The sequence below is a fragment of the Condylura cristata genome, unplaced genomic scaffold (assembly GCF_000260355.1).
Source record: "Condylura cristata isolate star-nosed mole 26May11 unplaced genomic scaffold, ConCri1.0 scaffold00014, whole genome shotgun sequence".
NCBI lineage: Eukaryota > Metazoa > Chordata > Mammalia > Eulipotyphla > Talpidae > Condylura > Condylura cristata.
This window is the reverse complement of record NW_004567115.1, coordinates 15,075,392-15,092,781: the sequence shown is the minus strand read 5'-3', so window position 1 is coordinate 15,092,781 and position 17,390 is coordinate 15,075,392. Positions and strand designations below refer to the sequence as shown.

At 32.8% G+C, this 17,390-nt stretch overlaps 1 protein-coding gene across 1 annotated transcript in view; it reads right to left on the bottom strand.

The window, feature by feature from the left end:
• SGCZ (sarcoglycan, zeta) overlaps nucleotides 1-17,390 on the bottom strand; it is a 765,544-nt gene that overhangs the window by 105,746 nt on the left and 642,408 nt on the right. The gene's annotated exons all lie outside the window — the stretch shown is intronic.

Here is a 17,390-nt window from a genome sequence, read left to right as displayed (position 1 = left end):
AAAATTTCTAGTGTTTGTGTAATATGTTCAAAATTTACATTTCATAATGAAGAACTTTTTATCAGTGACTATTAAGAATTTCAATAGGTATGCACATTTATAAAGAAATCAATGATTAACAAAATGGTTTCCATTTTATTTTCTTAGTTTAGTTAATGCTTACACCTGAATTACACTAAATTATACTTCAATTGAAATTTATGTAATAGTTCCGTTTTTATTTCAGTAAAACATATTTGGCTTCAAACTAAAGAAGCGTTCTTCCTTACTCTTCCCAAAATGACATACATTCTCCCCATACAATGAATCCTGAATTGTGTACACAACTAAAGTCTTGTCTGACACTCTGAGTATATTACAAAAAATTATCCATTGAGTAGTTTGAAGAGATTTCCCATACTCTTAATACTGTTCAAATGCAGACCCTTAATAATACTAATCAACATGTCTAACTACAGTTCTCCAATTATTTAAAGTTTTACGATATATAAATATTCTATCCTGCACTTCCAAACAAGAAAATCCAAAGATTTAGTATAAAACACATTATAAATTACTATCATGTGTGTTGCCTAAATTACTTTATCACTGGGCACTAAGAAAGGTAACACAAGGGATAACAAATACAGCCTTTATACTAATCATAAAAACTAACAAGCACTGTAATAGCTTCTCCAGGGATGGATAACAGGACATTTTATTTGATGGTAAAATGTAGCAATTTTACCATCCTATACTTAGAATCTTGGAAAAAATGTTATTTTCTTTCTGTTGTCTTACAAGGAAAAATAGGTCTATTTTTAGCAAGCATACCTGCAAATTTTACCAGCAAATGCTTGAGACAGATGGCCTTATTTTTCTCCAGATACTATTTGTTAGAAACAAGCTTCAGGGGAAAAATCTTTCAGGATAATTTATTTTATTAAATTTCCTCTTAAATATAATTTAAATTTTTATTTGCTTGTTTTCTAGAACTTTTATTTACATATGTTGATGGTTATAAGCACATAATTTCTTGAACCACTGTTATTGGTATATAGTTTGATATTTATAAATGTATCCCTTTTTGACTTCTGCAGATTTTGACAAAAAAAGAAACATTTGATAAGACTAAATGGAACTTAATTTTAGAGCACAAGTTTAAGTCATAGAAAATTAAAACTGCTATACAAAAACATTCTGTATTTCAATATTAAAATATTTAAAATATATATTCTATCTTGAACTTCAAAACAAGAAAATCTAAAGATAAAAGGTAACATTATAAATTACTGTTGTGTGTTGTGTAAATGATTTTAGGGCTTCGCATTAACTGAGAAAAGGAATACAAGCAATACCAACTGCTATTAACAACTTTGATATACACTTCTCTTAGTTTGCAAATGAGTTATTACATGACAATCTATTTCAAAACTTATTTCAAATAGAGTGCTATTTCAAGTTATCTTTATTTGGAGACCTTCTCAACATTTACTTTTACAACTTCAAAAATACATTTTTCCGCAAAAATGTATTATGTATTGTTGATACACTTTTGTATTCATGTTTCTCAGGAAGCAAAAAAAAAAAAAAAAAAAGAGAGAGAGAAACTTGCCTCTCTCATACTAATAATAATGACATTGTGTAAAGTAAACAAACAAACAAACAAAAAACAAAACTGTGTGCCTGAGTTAATTTTCTCCCTAGGTTTTTAGCAGACTGATATTCTTATTTCAGGGTTGCTCATTCATTATTATCTTTCCAATAAGTGAAATATATCAGAGAAATATTATTCTTCTGATTTCAGAATTTTAGAACTGAATATGAGATATCATAGAGACCAGCTAGTTGAACACTTCATGAATTTAGGAGAATAAAGAACACATAGATGGCTTTCTCTTATGCTTGTAGTTATCTATGTAAGAGTTAACACTGCGATCTTCTCTTTTTTTGCAGTTAAATTTCAGTAAACAAACCAAAATCAAATAGTCAACTTTTTACATTGCATGCTTTCTAAATCATGATGTAAATGATTAGATGTAACCCCAGGAATAAAATTAAATCTCAACTTGGTTTTCCTTGTTAGTCTAGTCTAAACCACACAGTAGTATGAATTTCTCCCTGTACCTTTGAATATAATATTGTCAGAATACAGTGATTTCTGATTGTTTCAGAAAATGACAATTCTTTACAATAATTAAGGTATTTAATACACTATACTATTAAAAAAAAAAAAAAACTTTAAACCTCCTCTTGCTCAGTTAGAGCCTCCTGAACATTAGCCATCTTCACATATTAAGGAAAGGTCTATTTCCTTTCTCTTTTTGATCACCCAGTACTTCCATTCTTCTACTCTCTTCAACATCAGAACATGTGGGTAGAAGGGTAGAAATAAAGGAAAGAAGCAGCCATAGAGCCATAGATTGTTCTGCAAGTGGGGTTTAGTGTTGGAGGATTCAGCATTTCAGCATTCAGAATTTGGGCCTGGAGTATTCAGTGTTTGGTATTCAGAGTTTGAGGATTCAGTGTTTTCAGCTTCCACTGTACTAACCCTTCAGAAGGCTGTTGTGTAGGCTGCTGAATGTGAATAGGCCTCCAGCCGCCAACCTCAGAAAGGGAAAGTTCTGAGGCTTTGCAATTAGCTGAACAACTCAAACTATTTCTAGTTTTGCTGTTTTTACAGCCTGGCAGAGAGGGAGAAGACCTGGAGCCATGTGCCCTCCTGAGCTGCCGGAGTATGGCCATTTGTTGGGTAGTTCAGCCACTACGGCTGCTGTTTGAGTGTTGCTAATCTGGTGCCGTGCTGCGGCATCTCAGCAGCTCTGGTAATATCTCCTGTTGTGTCTTCATGAGTGGGAACATGGCCTGCCATGTGTTCCAGACATCTTGGGCACTTGGCCTATTGTCCTGGAGAGGAGCACTATGTCCTCGGAGGTGGAAAGATGCCATCTTAGCTGCATTTGCTTACATCTTGAAGACAACGGACACTGCGTGGAGTGAGATAAATGGCTATTTTTGGCCTTAGTAATTCTGTTTTTTTTTTCCTGGTTTGTTAGAAAACCCCATTATTCTTGTTTTCTGAACCCGAGTAGTATTGCAATTGTGTGCATAGGTGCAGAACTCAGACAGTGACTACTAAAATATTTGGCATGTCCTTGGCCAATTTTAGTGACCCTTGCTGTCATGGTGATAGTCCACTTAGAGAAAAGATAGCCCCAAGCTAGTTCTCACACAGGGTCAACAAGTGATTCAGGGAAAACACTTGACAGTACTTTGTCTGCCAACTCTGAGAGTAGATGTCATCCCAATGGACTATCCTCTCACCTTTTCTATCTATTGAGCCTGAGTGAAACATTTGACTACTGTGTCAACCAAGCCACGAAGGACATATTATCACATTTTTCAATTGGAGTTACTCATTATGCTGTTGATGTACATGCTTTTGTCTTGGGACTTCAGAACTACATATATGAAAAACTTTCATTATACAAAATCCTGCACTTGTGTACTCTCCATTTGGTGGACTTTAGGAGCAGTGTAAATTTTTTTCTGCTGCCTCTTATGCTGGCTTTGTGTGGTAGTGTCATACTTTACTTTGTAACATATTACATATTTTGGGGATAGTATCAAAAGGATCAATAATGAAAACAATTCCATTTTATCATCTGTCAAATTTTTAGAGAATATGTGGCATTCATTCTTGTATTCCCAGTGCTTATCACAGTGACTAAAACATAGCAAGCACTCAATAACTGAATTTTTAAATTGGCATGATTATTAATTTATATAGGCATTGTGTGTTTTCAAAAACATGTGATAGTTAATTTGTTTCTTTCTCATGAGTTCAACATAAAAAAAAATACCAAGTCTTAGTAATTAAATTTATTTTCTATCACTGAGTTTTCTGTCCCCCCCCATCACAATTTCTATTCTTATAACATAGTTGCTTACTCCTTATGTGGACTATTCTTAGGTACTTCTATTTGCTGTCACTTAAATCATGTTATTCTCTCTAACACTTTGGCTTATGTTTAACCCATTAGTGATTTCCTCACACATAATGAATAAATTTAAGAATCTTCAGAAGGACACAAGTGACTGTTTCAATTGACATTGATTTTACCATTAGTGGTTTGTATCATTTCTATTTTAACTCTCTTGAATAATACTCAAAAATTAGCAAGATTGCTTATCAAGTTATGTTCTTTCATAATTTACAACTTTTGCTAACAAGATTCCTTGGCATGGTAAATATTCCTACACGATAGGAAGTATTTCACACATATAATTTATGAACTTTAAGTTTCAGAGAAAAATATATTTTACAACAACTCAGAAAAAGTCATTTCCTCATTTTTGTTTATTCCAGATCATATGGTCTTAATGCATATATTAGTATATATTATTTTGATAATAAACATTGCAAAACTGGATGAAGCAAAAGTTGTTAAATTTTAAGGAGATCAAATATCTATACAAAGAAAACCATAAGACATTATTAAGAGAAACAGAAGACACAAAACAATTAAAACATATTAACTGCTTGAGGAGTGAAAGAATCAACATAGTCAAAATGGCTCATATCAAAAGCAATCTATAGATTCAGTGAAATCACAAAAAATACGAGTGGAATTCTTAAAAGGGCTGGAACAGACACTATTAAACTTCATATGGGATCATGAAAGACGCTGCCTAGTCAAAGCCATCCTGAATGAAAAAAAAAAAACCTAAAATAATTGAATAATGTATGCCCAGGTTTCAAACTGTACTATAAAGTCACAATACTTGAAACAGCATGGTACTGGAGCAAAATAGACATACAGACCAATGGGATAGAATTGTGAGCCTCCCCAAATAAACCTAGTCTAGATATGGACATCTAGACTACAACAAAAGGGGCCAAAAACATACACAGGATTAAGGAAAGCCTTTTCACTAAATAATGTTGGGAAAATTGGACAGCCACGTACAAAAGAATGAAAGAAGACCACTATCTCATACCATATACAAAAATCAATTCAAAATTTATAAAAGACCTGGATGTAAGAATTGAAACCATAAAATACATAGAAGTAAACAGGCAAAGCATTCCATGACATAAGCATCAGTGATATCTTTAGGGATCCCTCTCTAAAAGCCACAACAACAAAGAGAACATAAACAATTGAGGCTACATTCACTAAAAAGTTAAAAGAAACTATACTTAAATGAAAAGACATTCAACTGAATGGCAGAAAATATTTGCACATTGTCTATCTGTCAAGAGAGTCAGTTCTACAAAGAACTCAAACAACTCAACAAAAAGAAAATAGATAACCCAATAAAAAATAAACTGAAGATGTAAATAAGCACTTCTCCAAAGAAGCTACACAAATTGGGTGCTCCCTGGTGGCACAATGTGTTAAGGACAGCACTGCAAAGCTAGCTGGACTGTTTGGGTACAAGTTCGATCCTGGTCCCTGAGGTGATCCATATGGTGTGACAGACCTCGCCTGTCTCACCCACTGCCCCCGCAGCAGTGTACTTCATCCATCTGCCTGTTCTGCTCCCTACTCTGCTTCTGAATAGTGAATAATCTCACTGCCCCTGCACTTATGGCCTGTACCCCAGTTCTATATGCATAAAAAAAAAAGAATTCATATAAATGGCAAAAAGTCAAATGAAAAGATGTTCATCATCACTTATTATTAGGGAAATGCAAATCAAGACCACAAAGAAATCCCAGCTACACATGTGAGAATGGCCTAAAAGCAAATGACGGGAAGGAATTGGAGAAAGGGGAACCCTCCTATGCTGTTGGCGGAAATGGCAATAGGTCCAGCCCATATGGAAAGCAATAAGGAGGTGTCTCAAAATATGAAAAAATGGATTGTTCAAGTGACACAGTAATTCCATTGCCAGTTACTCAAAATTATAAATAAGAAGGAAACATGTACTCCCATATTTACTTCAGTACTATTTACAGCAGCAAAATTATGGAAACAACCTAAGTGTCCAAAAATAGATGAGTGCATCAAGATGTGGCATATATATACAATCAAAAATGATAAATTTAAGCCTTTTGCAACAACATGGGTGGATTTGGAAGGCCAAATGTTAAGTGAAACAAGTCATACAGAGAAAGATAAATTCCAGATGGCATTACTTACACGTGGAATATAAAAAGCTCAAACTTGGTATCTCCTTGGGGGGCAGCAGATTGGAGCGCTGCACTGCGAAGCTAAGCCAAGCCATGGTGGCTTCACTGTGAGTTTGATCCCCGTCCAGGAGGTGACCCACTTGGCACAGCAGACCTCTCCTATCTTGCTAGCTGCTCCCTTCAGCAGTGCATTTGTTGATCTGCCTGCTCTGCTCCCCACTCTGTTTCTGATGAATGTTCCCACTGCCCCTGCACCTCTAGCCTTTACCCCATTTCTGTATGCACATAAAAATAAATCTTTTTTAAAAAAGTGTTTCTTTAATTAATTAATTAATTAAGAATAAAAAAGAACTCAAGCTCAGGGCAAGATAAAGACTAGTTTAAAATCTTAACTGACTCCAGAGCATATCATCAGGAGGGTAGGTGTTGGGAGAAGGATTAGAACAAAGAGGAGAGGGGACACAGTGGATCATGGTTGAAGACTATTGGTGATTTGGTGGTCGGAGCACTATAGTGTTGATACCTCTCTATAACTCCAAATATCAACAATAATAATGTAAGCACATTACCTCAATAGAATACTTTTAAAAATATCATGAGCATAGCATATGGGGAAAAAATGGGTAAATACAACTAAAAGAGTAAATGTATAAATTACATAACATTTATTAGCTCCATTTACTATCAAACAGTTTAAGAGTTGCTAGAATACTGAAACATCCAGGTGGTTTTCATTTCTCTACTTAGACAGCCTTATGGTAGTCAGACTAAGAGTACAGTGAGCAATGTGACCTTGGTGGAAAGAGCATTCTGAAAGCATGGGAGTATTAAAATTCTGCTGATCAGCTTCTCAGTTTTCAGGAAGCTCATATCAAGTTGAAAAGTCTTAAAAGGCAAGGGAAATATTGTAAAATAATGATGCTAAACTCTCAGAGATTCCTATATTCCCAGGTTGCTATTTTCTAAGCACCATCAATTCTGTTAATAACCTAAGAATTTATTGATAAAATTTTCACAATACAAACCTGAATCTTCTAAACACAAGGTCAAATATGTGGGTTCCTAATAGTGCCACCCCTTAAAGACAATATAAAAAAGAGACTGTGGTTTTGTTGTCATCTACTACTACAGGGAACTTTGTATTTATAATGGACTTAAAATATGTACAAAGCTCCTGAGAACATCTTTAACAGTGTGCAAGAAGGGTTTAAATTTTCAGTCAAAAACATGGCATTGCTATTATAAATGCCAAAGCTACCACATTTCTCCTGATCAGTTGATCTTTTCAGGAAGATAGCCATTACTTTCAGCAGAGGCATATAATGGGGAAATTAGCTCTTTAAAATGATACAATAGAAGGATTTTGTTTTCATTTTCTTCTTGTTATATAGTTTAATCTTAATTATCTACCTTAGGGTGAATTCCCTAGAAATCAGAACCCGAAGTAAAAACATATGTGCTAACAATTTTATCATATTAAGGAATGCAGTGTCCCTGGGAAGTAAGATAGAGGGGAACACAGGGAGGTAGGGAAGTAAAAACATATTTAATGAGAAGAGCAACATAGGTGAGCACCAATACCCATCTCTCCTTAGAAAGGCCTCATGAACAATGGTATCTATGAATAATCTTTTTTTGTGTGGAAAAATATTTATCTGGTTCCTCATTTTCTGCTGAGTAAAGTCTGTGTCACAGGCTTCAATGTTCCCACAGTCCTGGTCATGATACTAAGTCTGTAAGAAGCTGGTAAGGAAGCCTGAGAGCCCATGGAAACTGGTCAGTCAAGTTCACAATGACCCTTTACTAGTCAGTGTCAAACTTCGGCTTCCATTATCTGATATAGAAATAGTTTCAGCAGAAGCTGGAGTTTGAGCAGTAGAGATTAAGCTTCATAAATGAAATCTAATACAAGTAGTTGCTAAGGTCTCTCCAGCCAGCATGTGAGGAGAGTGTATGGAGCCCAAGTGAAATATGAACAAAATCCATGACTCTCTGCATGTCTTCTCATGAACACTAATATAAGATAACTAGTGTTTTCTAAGACCTAATAAGCTACTTTAGATGGTTGTTCTATTTACTAGTTTTCATTTGCTTATTTGCTTACATCAGTGAAAACAATTGAATACAACTCTTGAATACAACTGATCATTCTCAAGTGATCAGTCTCCAATTTTAAAAACAATAACAACAACAACAACAAAATACATCCTAGAACTGGTTCAAATAACAAACCAGCACAATCGGCCACTGGTACCAGAGTTTATATGCACATGTGTGATCAGAGCAGTGACTTCAAGGTTCATTTTTGATTGATGTCAGGTTGTAGATTTTCAACAATTGGGAGGCAGAAGGGCAAGAGGAGAGTGATGCAAGACTATGCCAGTTTGATTAATGAGTTGAAAAGGGAGATCATGTTTAATAATATTTATGGTTGCCACCTCTTTGAAATACATTTTTTGTTCAAGTAATAAAGTTTCTTTTTAATATCATATGATTGTTTGGATTAGTAACTGCTTTGAAAGAGGAATCAGTGCAAATGCATATCATATCATTTAATATCCTGGTGATGTTTCAAAGACTATATCAAAGGTCGGTAATGGAAATTAATTACTTATACCGATACATGGTCCTCTGAGGCTTCAATATGAAGAGGTGCTTGTCTAGTCCATTAACTAAAGAGTAACAACATATTCTTCTTTTAGCTTCTGATCATGAAACCACATGTAAACAAGGACCTCATTGTTTACAGAGAATACCTTAAGCGAGAAAAAAAAAAAGATGTGGCTGTGTTTTATCCATTTAAAATGTATCACAAGCACTTATTTATACAATTTGTTATCATGGCTAACTTTGAGATGGATTAGCCTGAAACTTTATGTCCCACATTTCTCATTAACCCTTATAAAATTATTAATTACTTGATAGATACTTGGAAAATTGATACTAAAATTTTAGAATTCAGCTTTTCTTCTCCGATTTTAAAATGTTTTATTTTCTTAGTGATAAATGGAATATGTTCATGATGAGGATGCTAGAAAAACACAGAACAAAAATAAATGAAAGGTACTTTAACACCTGCTTAGAATTAATCCTTATGTGAATTTTGGATATACATTTAATAGTTAGGATCACATAGATGGACAGCTGGCTCACATAGTTGCTTATTCTATATCTGAAATTTTTAGGTATAACTCTGTCTTCTTTAATCTTTCCTGGTAACTTTGGAACACTTTCTAGTCTTTGTGCTTCCCCTTTGGCTTAGGGATCAACAATCATAGCCTACAAGTTAAGAATAGATTTTACATTTCTGAAATGTAAAGAAAAAGAAAGTGAAAGATTATGTTTTATGACACATTGAAAATATAGGGAACTCAAATTTAACTTGCACAAATGAAGTTCCCCGGTGGCTTACAGGTTAAAGTTCTTGAATATAATTAATCATTCTCAAGTGATCAGTCTCCAATTTTAAAAACAATAACAGCAAAAATACACCCTAGAAATGGTCCAAATAACAAACCAGTACAAACAGCCACTGGAACCAGAGTTTATATGCACATGTGTGATCAGAGCAGTGACTTCAAGGTTCATTTTTGATTGATGTCAGGTTGTAGATTTCCAACAACAGGGAAGCAGAATGGCAAGAGGAGAGTGCTGCAAAGACTATTTCACTCTGATGAGCTCCTTGAAAAGAGAGTTCCATAGCCATTGTGTTACAGGGTAGCCCAGAGTGTTCTGGGACACCTGTCTGTGGGGCCTCACCCACTCACTCACAATTCAGTTATACTGCAGATACAAAAGGGTCAATAATGGGTTTATTTACAAAAGGAGAAAGGAATAGGAAACAACCCAGGGAAAGAGAGTGAGATACAAAGTAACTGGAATACCTTATGGCTAGGCTGACTGAACACACAGAGTCACACCGTCAGGAAAGCTGCTTCCTGAGCAAGAGAATGAGAGATGCAATCACGCCCTATTTATCCCCCAAATGTCCCAGTATTCCTGGTAACTCCGCCCTTGGGTCCTCGCAGTTCTCTCTCTAGTACTGCTGGGAGTTGTGGCTTCCAATCAGTGGAGGAGGGTATAGGATATAGGATCCAGAAAGCTGGAGTAGGGGGTGGAGTCCATAAGACTGCAGAGTTCCTTTAGGACATCCTTCCCCTTAACAATTGCAGCATCAGTTTTGATTCCCTGTAAGGGAGGTGACCCACATGGCACAGCAGACCTCACCTGTCTCGCCTGTTCTCCCCTCAGCAGTGTACTTCAGCCAATCTGCTTGTTCTGTTCCCACTTTGTCTCTGGTGAATCCTCTCACTCCCACCCACATACCTCTGGCCTGTACCCTAGTTCTTATATGCATAAATAAATCTTTAAAAAAAAAAAGAAAGAAAAGAAAACAGGCCCTCCCTGGTGGCGCAGTGGGCTAAAGCACTGCACTAAGAAGCTAAAGCCACTTCCGCATGAGTTTGATTCCCGCCTGCCCGGAGGAGATCCACATGGAGAGGCAGACCTCTCCTGACCTGCCCGCTGCTCCCCTCAGCAGTGTACTTCGTAGATCTGCCTGTTCTGCTCCCCTCTCTGTCTCTGGTGAATCCGCTCACCCACCGCATCTCTGGCCTGTACCCCAGTTCTGTATGAATAAATAAATAAATCTTAAAAAAAAAAAAGAAAAAAGAAATTGTCTCAGGATGTCACATGGCTGGTCTAACCAAAAATTATTTAATTATCTTGGGAAATGTTCCTTTATTAGATTTTTGTTATTTAATATAAAGAAGAACTGAAGGACTTTAATTGTATGAAGTTATATATCATAGGTCTTTGCTCAGTAAAATAAGATAGCAGAAAGGTTACAGTTTTATTGCTGTTTATAATATCAGTTTGGCTTCTAATTCAGAAAGCATATGTATAGATCTGTATCTCTCTTTATATATGTATACTATTCTTTATTTTAAATGCTTAAAAATATGTTGAAAAATTTGTGGGTTTTACTAGCATTTCCAATTTGACTAAGTTTTTAAAACCCATTAAAATACATAGACTGAGAGCTACAACTCACAGGTTATTTAAAATCACATAGGTCTCTACTTCTGAGATGATCTTTAAGACACTAAAGCTTTATTTGCTGACTCCTAATTTATAGTGACTAGGAATTTGGTTTTCTGTTCTGAGTATTTGGTGATATCTTTTAAAGAAAATAATGGGATTTATTTCTTCATTTGGTGAGAAATAACAGAAAATGTAGTTTCTTAACTTTTGTTTATGTTTTTATTTGGCCCTTGCCTGTGAGAAGGAAATTTACCTGACCTTTGTAAAGAACATGTCTTTGAAGTAAATTCTGTTTATCTGTTTATTTCTGTAAGGTGAATGAGGTCTTTAAACTGAAGCATATATATCAATAATTGAGAATATCCTTTATCTCTCATTTTGTGAACGTGTCATGCTTCCTTATTTCTGGAGAATTTATTTTTTCATTAGAATTATCAAATTAAAGTAGCTCTGTGCTAGTTATTTTGTTATTTTATTGTAAAATATACATACAATTTATCATTTTAAATATTTAAAGTTGTAAATTAGTCACATTTATATACTGATAATGTTGTGGAACTATCAGCAATCTCTAGTTCCTGAACTTTCCACTCTATAAAAGAAATTTCTGTCCTCTGTAATCAGTTGTTTTTTATTAGTCCTATGCCCAGCTTCTGAAAACCTCTAATATTCTTTCTGGTTATAATAATTTTAATCTTTTGGGCACATCCTATAATTCAAATCACATACATTTTGCATCTAGTTTATTTTATGTAGCATGTTCTCAGGGACTGTGTATGTTGTAGCATTTGTAACTATTTCATACCTTTTGAAAGTAATTTCTCATAGTATGGACTGACCATATTTTACTAACCCACATTTTGATAATGGACAGTAGTGCTTCTAAGATCACTATTGTCACATTTGCGCTTGAATGTATATTTAAATTCTCTGGCTATATTCTTAGGGTGCAAGTGCATGGTTATATGTTAATTCTCTTTAATTTTTCAAAGAACTGATAAACTTTTTCACAATGGATGTATCACTCTTACCAGTAGTATATACATGTTCCAATTTTTTCATGTTCTCACCAAAACTTGGATTACTTATAGTAACCCTAGGAGATGCAAAAAAAAAAAAAAAAAAAAAAGCATTTTACTATGATTTCAGTTTTCATCTTTGTTGGATACTGATTTTGAGCAATTTTTCATAGACTTAATTTGTATATCTTTGCTGGAAAAATGTCTAAATTCCTTATTTATATTTTAACTTTTTTTGTTGTTAAATTGTCAAGTTCTTTATACATTATGGATACTATAGCCTTAGATATATGGTTTGGAAATAATTTGTCCTATTATGTGGATTTTCAAAAATATTTTGATGGTTTCCATCGATGCACAATTAAAAAAAATGGTTTAATCTAGTTCATATATATATTTTTTCCTGTCTGGTTCACTGATATCATATCGAATCTAATCAACTATTGCCAAATTCTGACCATGAGGATTTACTCCTATGTCTTCTCCAAATAAATTTATAGATTACTTCTTTTATTTAAATATTTGATTATTTATGAGTTAATTTTTATATATGAAATAGATGAGAATCCAGATGACCCAGCAGTTGTTGAAAACACTTCTATTCCCATTGAGTAGTCTTGGCACTCATGTCAAAAAGCAATTTTTCCTATTTTTATGGTGTTAAATCTGTGCCACATAATCTGTCTGTTTCACTGATTTATATGTACATTTTCATATCAGAACCAAATTCTTGATTACAGTATTTTTTAGTACATTTTGAAAATCATTAAATGTGGGTCACTTAACATTGGTCTTTATGTGAACATAGTTTTTACTACTTAAAATATTCTTTGCTTTGCTGGTAAAATAAAATACCTCTTAAGTATGGAATGCACAAAAATTAGACAGACAAAATCCAGTTCACATCCTGAAAAAATAGTTTTCTATATTCCACGTATCTATAACATATATTTTAATTTGCTAAAGTTCTTTTCATGAAGTTATAAGATGACTTAGTGTGAATATTTTCTGACTCTGTAAGATTCAAAACATGTTTGGCTATATGAGGATTATTTATTATATGCATTTACTTAAGTGAAAAAAAAAGTGTCAGCTCTATTTTTTGCCAGGATTTTCTCACATAACAGAAGTAGACATTTTTCTGTAGAATTAGCCTTAAAATTACTGTATGACTTTGAACATATTACTAAAACTACATAATTTTTGATATTTTACCTTAATAAAAGATCTTTTTAGAATATTTATAAGGGTGTTTTGAAGATAAAATATCATGGCATATGTATAAAAAGCCTTTTGACACTGGAGTGCCTCACAGAATAGTTTGATGACAGTTACAATGGTGACAGAAAATGAGAATACAGAGTTGGGCATTATCAGGGGAATATAACTGAATTGCTAAACCTAATTGGAATAACTTGAGAAAATATAAACATCTCAAGGTGGAGGTGAGACAAGGAGAGCTATAAAGACATTTCTAAGGGGAAATGAGTCTTTTAAAAAGAATATTAATATGTAATAGTGAAATATTTAGTTCCCAGACCTGTTCTTTGAAAAAAGGGAAAAGAATAAGTTGGAAAAAACAAGCCATCCTTTGAGACGAACCTAATATGAATTCCTACTCATAGAAAATGAGTCTACTATGAATTTTAACTATATAGCTGATGAAAGCAGAGCACTGGACTTCACACAAAGATTTCCAGCAAACAGAAACAACTTACTCACATAAACACTAAGGATAACTGATGTTTTTCTAAAAGGGAATGTCTAGGAATGGAGGTACAATGAAGATACATAAACATTAGACCAGGAGTTGCAATCAGAAAGTTCTCATCTAGCTAAGATTTGGCAGGGCTCCTATCTATACTTTAGTTATCTACTGTCTATGGAACCATCTATCTTCAGTGTAATCTACTGAAAAAAGCATATCAAATTCCATTAACCTCACAAAGCATTCAATGGACATTTTGCTTGAGGTACTTTAGGAAATAAGATAATTTTAAATATAAAGTAAACAGACCTATCTAAAGTACCTACATATGTTTTGGAAGCAGTTCCTACAATGAAAATTGTAAACCAATATTTCATCAAATTAGCTAAAATGAAAAGACAAAGTCATGATAACAAACATTAAATGAGAGAAACTAAAACATATGCAAAAGAAACATGCAATGGGGATAGCAGATTCCTCTTATTTTAAAATTAAAATCTGTTTTCATTATCCCACAATTATTCAAGATTGGAGTTCTTAATATTACAAAATAAATTGAGTTATTTAGAAGACAACTCTCTCTCTCACACACACACCCACACACACACTCACATGATCTAGAAGGCCTTAGGTTACAAATCCTTTGATAACAATAACAACAAAAAACAGCTAAATATTTAATAAGTAAACCAAACATCATTTCAATAAGCAAATAAGTGGATTCATAGACATACCAAACTAAAAGTATGTGCTCCAAGTATGTAGTTTTGCTATAACTGAAAGACTAATATTTCCCAATGATGCATAACACATCAACAATGTCATCCTGAAATATTAGATTCTTCATGATTGTCAATGGAAATAATTAATAACTAATTACATTAAGTTGGAGAATATCAATCATTATAAAATTCTAACAATAGGAATAAGGCATGTTCAGTCCATTATTTAAATTCATTTTTAGTTATTATATAATTATAGAGACTAATTTTTAATTTTCATTGCTAAAGTTATAATGGAATTGCATTATATCTACATAGGTTAGATAAAAATTATTCTCTTAGTTAGCCAAATAGTTTTTTTTAATAAATTAAGTAAGACAGTGAAAATCTCATTTGCAATCCAATTATTATTATCTTCTCAATTTATTCTTAGTAGTTCTCTAAAACACTATAATGAAAATGGCATTCAAGTCTACTATAGTTTTAACATGGTTTTACATTTGTGGAAATGTGAGTAATAAAATCATGTAGTAACCAATAAATGATATCTCAATTTCATTTTCAAATGAAAATAATTATTTCTATACTAGATAAAGTCTACTGGTTATGTTTCTTAAGTGATTCTATAACCCATGACAACTCATTATCCTCTTGGGATTTAGTTAAATTCCCAATAAAATGGTCAAAGTATTTTTTAATATTATCTATGCTTAAATTTTAAAATTTAAGATTATTTTAACTGTGATGAATAAAGGTTATAGTCTTTCAATTATAAGTCCACTAATACCACACCAATTTTCTCATTAATATGGATCTAATTTGGTTATATTATAGCAATAAGATATTGCCTGATAGGGAAAATAAGAGAATCCAGTTTTAGAGATTTGTACCTTTAATAAATCATCAATTAATACTAATTATTGGAAGAAGACTACAGTGATTACATAAAATCTATAATATTCATTAAATCAGGTATTAGGCAAGCAGCATATACAAGAAGGCATTTCAAAAATCTATACTAGCTAGGGATGTTTTATTGTGTAAAGATTCTTGATAAAATAGATTGGATGCATATCTTATTTTCTCTGGTGTTTATTTTAATCTAATATAAAGCCAGACTATAAATCTTCATAGGGCAATCAATGTCAACAACTAATCTACCACTATTACTATCATAGGAACAAAATCATCACATAAATTTGAAGTGATGAGTAATGATTAATATGATAGATGCCCTATAAATCACAGTAATACCACATAAATTACATTTGTTACAATCACAGCATCCACAATTTCTAATATTTATATTGCCTATTTAAAAATTACAGTATAGATTCAGTGTCCCGATTCAATAACTTTAAAGCAACTCAATAAGCAGGTTTTTCATATCTTCAAAAGCTAGTTTTTGAGTCACTATTTTCATCAATTGACTATGGGTTCAACTTTGTGATTTATATTGGCTAAAGGGACATTAATTAGCAAATTTGCTACAAGTAGAGGCTTGGAAATCATTTATATATTCGGGTTAGCCCTTCTTCCTGTTGGCACCATTTTGTCACCATGTAACAAGCTGAAACTAATATCCTAAGGGACAAAGGGGCACAGGAATATTATTTTAGACATTATAACCAACAGGGGCATGTCTGGGAAGACATTCTGGATCATTAAGTCCTGACCACTTACACCAGTTCAACAAACTGAAAGGAGTAGTAAATGTTTGTGTTTTATGCTATTAACTTTTGTGCAAAAATCTATGTTGTTAACTGAATATGTCTTCCTATATTGCTTTAAGGGAATTTCATATTTTTTCATGACTATCAAACAAATAGCTTACAATACTCAATGTGAGGATTGCAAAAAAGAAATAAAATCTGAAAATATCATAGCATGACATAAAAATTTAATAAAAATAATTAATTGCCACTTCTCCATAGATACCACATAACTGTCGATTAATTTAATGAACTGTATAGAAGTATACAAGTAGTATACAAGATTAGATGTTTAAATGACTAGCTTGCTATTTAAACATTATTTCAGATGAAGTAAATTTTTAGGAACAATTTCTCTGTAAAAGCTGTTACTATACTGCATAATTTCCCAACATTCTCTTTGATAATATATATTACCTGTCAAATCATGAGTATTTTGATTCTAATCTTCCTATTTTTTTATGATCAAAAATATCAACATGGAAAAAGCTTAGTGAGTTGAATAAAAGACAACATGAGATAATGATTGCTAATCATCCATAGATAAAAAGGTCAAGAAAGCCATAATATTATATAGACACTGATTTTTCAAAAAGATAGGCATTTTCCTCACACACAATTCAATACAGAATAAAATAAATATATTATAACTTTGAGCATCAGATTCAAGGGAAATTTAAAAGATGGAAGAAAAAGAAAAATAAAAAAAGCAGGTATAGCTGAAAATTTTATATAAAATATTAAGAGTTTTAATAAAATTATTAGAAGATAAAAGATGCTTAATGGCAGTTTAATAATCTTTAAATAATCTTTAATGAAAACTACAAATATTTCCCAGGAAAAATGAAATATTAGCTAGTTTCTAATTATAACTAGACTGCAATGAGGAGAATATTTGCATTTCAGACTTTCAAGAAAAAAAATACAATAGAGAAATACATTTATATATTTTATCAGAAAATATAAAGTGCTAAAATGACTTTTATGTAAGTCATAAGAGATAACTAGATCATCTGTAGGAATTAACGAATAGAGGACACACAAAAAATGTGTGTTTTTTTTTTTTTT